Source organism: Lepus europaeus, chromosome 8, assembly GCF_033115175.1.
Source record: "Lepus europaeus isolate LE1 chromosome 8, mLepTim1.pri, whole genome shotgun sequence".
Classification (NCBI taxonomy): Eukaryota; Metazoa; Chordata; class Mammalia; order Lagomorpha; family Leporidae; genus Lepus; species Lepus europaeus.
Window position 1 is genome coordinate 47,969,406 of NC_084834.1, and position 6,116 is coordinate 47,975,521.

A 6,116-nucleotide genomic window follows, 5' to 3' on the forward strand; every position below is an offset into this window, starting at 1 on the left:
ACTCCCAGGAATTTCCCCAAATCAAAATAAATCAGCATATGAAAGAGTTATCTGTAAACCAATGTTCACTGCAACACAATTCACAACAGCTTAGATATGGAATCAACCTAGATGTTCATCAACTATTGACTAGATAAAGAAATTATGATATATACACTATGGAATACTCCTCAGGTATAAAAAATGAAACCTTGTCTTTTGCAGCAAAATGGATACTAATGGAAGCCATTATACTTATTGCAATAAGCCAGTTCCAAAAAGACAGATGCCATATGTTTTCCCTGATCCATGGTAACTAATGGAATACCTAAAAATGCAATGCATTGGAGTGAAATGGACATTTTGAGATTCAATGATTGCTTACAGCCCCTGTCTCCTCTGTTGAGGAACAGTGTTTTTTGTAGTTGCTGTTCTTCACACTTTTGAAGAAATATTTTCCTTAGTGTAGGGTTAACTTTCTGATAATTAAATAAACTGAAAGTAGATTTTTGTAAAAATTGAGTGGGAGGAAGACAAAGGATTGGAGTGTGGGCAGAGAGAGGGTAAGAAGTATGATTTTGTTCCAAAATCTGTTTATGTGAAATGCATAAAACTCGTAGAGCTTAAATAAAATTTGGAAAAAAAAAAGTACTTTTAAAATTTTCCGGTATTATATTCATACAATGATATCTCCTATCAAATCATTAATTTTTTACTTTAAATGTTTCATTATCATAAACCAAGTAGTAATATGAAATATGGCTAGGATAAAATTTTCAACTACAAAGCAGTAAGTCTCCTAGTTTTTCTACATCATTTTTCAAATCTTATACATTTCCTCTCCATCTATCTGCTAGACTTGTCTGTTGAAAACTTAGTGCAGGAATGAACACGTATCATATCAGTTGAATCGCCACTTAGAATGCCTGCATCTCATATCAGAGTGCCTGGCTTGAGTCCTGGTTACTCTGCTTCTATTCCACCTTACTTATAATGAGCAGCTAGAAATCTGCAGTTCATGTCTCAATACTTAGATCCCTATTACTCTTACAGAGATCTGGATTGAGTTCCAAACTCCTAGCTTCAGCCTGGCTCAGCAGATATTTGAAGAGTGAGTCAGCCAATAAATTTCTCTCAATCTGTATTTCTGCCTTTCAAACTAAACGGATGAATAAATAAATAAAGTGCAACACATAATACGGAGCAGACATTTAACCTTAGCACTTAAGATGCAACATCCCATTGTGGGAGTATCTATATTCTATTATTGGCTGAATCTCCTTCTTACATGAAGGCGGAATCTCCTTCCTAATGTAGTTTCTAGATGGCAATGATGACAGTGCCGTAAATTGGGTTCCTGTGGACCATGTGAGGAACCTGGTTCTCAGCAAAGCCCTGGCTGATTGTGTACATTTGAGAAGTCAACCAGTGGATGGATGGGAGCTCATGCTCTGTTCTCTCGTGCATGTGCACTCTCTTGCGTGCTCTCACTTGCACTCTCTCTGACTCTCAAATATATAAATCTTTAAAATATTGAAGCATAATGAAATTATATCAAGCTCTTGTTTGTAATATATCAGCATTTTCATACTTCCTTTTCAGTAGTACAGGTGCTGTTACAGATTCCTTAGGAAAGCATCAAGCTTTCTTTCATAAAATCTGTGATACCACTCATATATTTTATCTTTGTCATGATAACTAACCAGTGTCCAAAACCGTGTTGAGCTCCCATACTTTTGATTTCTCCTTTATTTAAGGGCCATTACTCCATCTCTCATGTCTTTTCCACTCATTTATGCTCAGCAACAACATTCCAATCTTTCTTAATTCAGTCTTAGTTTCATCACCTCCATCAAGACATTCTCCAGACAAAACTTGCATTTGTTTCTTTCCCTTTCTTATTCAAATATGGATAGCATGTTCTACAGTAGCATTAATTACAATGTATTATAATTTTAAATTGCATGGTAATTTCCCCAAGACTATAAAATTCCTGACATTCCTACATACTTGGGAATGAAATAAACTTCATAGAAATTTGTAGATGAAGTTAAAATGGGTGAAAAAATTAATTGTGAGAAAAAATTTTAAAAACTGAATATGAGAATTAAGAGGAGATTAATAAAAAATTGTTGCCAGTGAAACAGAGATTTACCTTGAAACTAGAGCCTTTTTTCCATCCCCATTGCACAGCCTCTGAAAGTACTGTGAATGTATAAAATTTTTCAGGTACTCTAGGTGACAAAAACAGATGAGTTCAGTTGGCAAGTTTTTCAATGTGAGCCTTATGTTGTATTACACAAGAGATCAGAAGCAACAAAGTGCAGTGCTGATCTAAAGTGACTCATCTGGATACTTCTGTTCCAGGCTACATATTACCTGGGCAGAGCTCCAAGCTAGGGTTATGTTCCATTCTGCTACATGTATCCAACCAGTGGTTACCCAGGAATCTTCTAATTACAGTGGCAGAGACATGATAGAGCAGGAAATAGAAATAACCAAGGCTGGCACCGTGGCTTAACAGGCTAATCCTCTGCCTTGTGGCGCCGGCACACCAGGTTCTAGTCCCAGTTGGGGCGCCGGATTCTATCCAGATTGCCCCTCTTCCAGGCCAGCTCTCTGCTATGGCCCGGGAAGGCAGTGGAGGATGGTCCAAGTGCTTGGGCCCTGCATCCCATGGGAGACCAGGAGAAGCACCTGGCTCCTGGCTTCGGATCAGCGAGATGCGCCGGCCGCAGCAGCCATTGGAGGGTGAACCAACGGCAAAAAGGAAGGCCTTTCTCTCCGTCTCTCTCTCTCACTATCCACTCTGCCTATCAAAAAAAAAAAAAAGAAAGAAAAGAAAAGAAATAACCAATAACATTCCTTTAAAAAATTAAAATCTTTTATTAGAGAGACAGAATGACAGAGAGAAAATGATGGTAGATGACAGACAGATAGAGAGACCTTCCATCCATTGGATCTCTCTGCAAATGGTCTCAATAGCCAGGGCTAGGCCAGACCAAAGCCAGGACCCAGGAACTCCATCCAGATCTCTTACTTGGGTTAGAGGGGCTCAAGTACTCTGGCCATCATGCAAAGGCATATTATAAGGAAGCTAAGCAGAAAGAAGGGCAGCTGGGATTCACACTGGCACTCCAAAATTCGATGCTGGCTTGACCTGCTACACCACACTGTTGGCCACCAAATACCTTTAAAGGCCTCAATTAGAACCAGTATTCTGACACTTCCACTTATCATTTATTAACCAAATCAGTCACTTGGCCAAGTCTAACATTAACAATATGAATAAATACACCCCATTCCCTCCCTTGGGTGCTACAAAGAACCTATATATCAAAAATCAAGTTGATTTGATGACATCACAGGGTGGAAAGAAGACTTCAAAATAATGGCACACATCAATCAAGCCTCAAACATGGATTATTGAAATGTCAAATTTTTATTAAATCAACTTTGTTACACCACATAAGAGGATTATATTGTGGCAGCGTAACAAATTGTTATTGTCAAGAGTATGGATTTACTTCCCCAACTTCCTGGAATTAAATCCTTGCCCTCCCTCCTACTTAAGCCTTAGATAATTTCTTAGTGCCTCAGTTCCCTCATCTGTAAAATAAAGACGATGAGAGTAAATTTAGTACTTAAATTAGTTAAATTTTGAAGAGAGTGTACTTCAGATAAGAGTTTTATTATACACCATATATGTATGTGTGTGCATATATGTATGTGCATATAAGCTTTTTTCAAATTATGAAGACAAAATGAATATTATTGATTAAAAATTACCAGACTTTATGTTCATTTTAATGTCCCACTAAATAGAGAGAAATTTCAACCAGCTGGTGGAAAGTAGAATTCAGATGCTGGGAATACATGGTCCCTAATCATACTTGAAGATAACATTCTCCTCACATATTGTCACACAATTACCAAACATACTTGAAGGCATTTATTGGCTGCCTGCTCAATTGTGGTTATTTAGGAGGAGCATAATAAAATCCCTGAAACCACAAAAATCTTCATTTTTAAGTAGAAACAAGTATACCTGCCTTATGTACTTAACAGAGTCACTGAGTAAAATGTGAACACATGGCCATTAAAGACAGACATAGAGGATGAAATAAGGTTCACATGGAGATCTGGAGAGAGAGACAGACCATACTTGTGTAGCCAGAGAACCTCACAAGAACCCGTGGTGTTACCACTGTCACCTTTTTTTGGTCCAAGTTTTTATCTGGAACACAGTCTAAGAGCTACAAATGCTACACGTCTCACAAGTGGCCCCTGAGAGGTAACTCAGAGATATGTAAGGGTAGAGAGAAGCTTTTAGCCAAGATGAAGCAGAGTGTTGGAATCTGGATGGCTGAGAGACAGAAGTGTCCTTGAATGTCCCCACTTAGCCTGGGTAGCTCTGGGATGGGATGTCTATGAGTGAAGCTGAGTAGCTGAAGCAGCGAGGGAGCTGCCGCTGTGCCCTCTGAAGGCCTGAATGGGAATCTGGGGCTGGGAGACACTTGGCCTTATAAATTGGACTATTCCCTTATAGAGGGAACTAGGTAGCAAGATTTGGAAAAGAGGTAACTGATTCATGTGAAGACAGACTTTAGCTGCAGAGCTGAAATGGGGTCATAGAAGCCACGTGCAATCGATATAAAACATCAGATGCTTGATCACAGATTGAGAGCAGCTGGTAGAGGAAAAAACTTTTATGAAAGTATTTTACTATTTCAATAAATGATGCAAAGCTTTTGGAACCTCCTGGTGATATATCAGCCCTGTTTAACTCCCTAATATTCAGAGTAATACCTGGAATATTGAAGGCATTTATTGACTGCCTGTCCAATTGTGGTCAGTTTGGAAGGGCATGATAAAATCCCTCAAACCACAAATATCTTTTCGTTTTAAAGAGGAAACAATTAAATGTGCTTTATGTATTTAACAGAGTTGCTGTGGGTAAAAAGTGAGCTCACTGACATTAAAGAGAGCCATGAGAGTGAAATAAGGTTCATGTGGAGGCCTGGGGCTGGGGGAAGACAGAGAGAGAGAGACTCAGAGCTCTTCCCACATCACTCATATGATTAGAGTTGCACTTCCCCTTGGAGAAAGAAGCAAGGGCACCTTTTCAATCTTCTTATCACCTGGACCTCTAGGAAAATTGTCAAATGCCATTTTCTGGAAGAAAGGTGCTTTGACATGTTTAAAACCAAAATCCATGAGAACTGGATTCCAGGAGAAGGCCATCCACACTATGCAAGTCTCTGGAGTCTAAAATGAAAGTGCTCATAACTTCAGTACCCACTCCACTCTGCGAGGGCATAGCCCATAAAGCATCACTTGGAGATCTCAAGTGCTCTGGCCAGAGATGCATGTGCACCGTGAAGAGAAAGGCTGTGGCCTGCCACCCTCCACATCCCGGGGCCCTCTTTTCTTTGTCCAATTCCCTTTGTTATCTGAAGCTTTGAAATCATCAGTAAAGCATCAAATTGGGTAAAATACTGGATTCACCAGTATTTGCGTGTATAATGCTTAATCTCATCCTAGAACAATGTCGTGTTTTGAGGTATGCAAAAGGGGACCTACCAGAAAGTAAAGCCTAAAGAGAATAATCTCTTTACAAAAGAAAATGAGAAATTTAGAATGCTGGAAAGGAAGCTCCTGAAGAGGAAGCGACATGAATTAGGGGCAAATCTTAGTTTGTGGAAAATCCTTAACATGCTCAACCTTCACTAGAGACTGAAACACATAAAATGGGTTTTATGAGTATTTTCAATTGCAAATAATAATAAAAATAACTATGTTTTACATTTGTGTGAAGTAGTCCCCAGGAGGATTATGAAATGACCCATTTAGAACTAATTCAATAGAAGTACAATAGAGATGAAGATTAATAGAAACAAAAGCAGGGGCAGGAGGAGCGAGTTGGGGTAGGGGAGGGTGTCTTACAGGAAGAGGAGGAAGAGAAGAATGGAGAGGAGAAAGAGAAGCTGTCATTCTAGTTTCCTAGAAATTCCACAGAGATTTGAAGGGATCCAAGGATTTATTAGTCAAGGTGATGGGTTTTCAATCTATAAGTATAAACTATTTGAGTTGATACTTGTGACATACCCATAGCAGTTCAATACAAGTTAATGGCA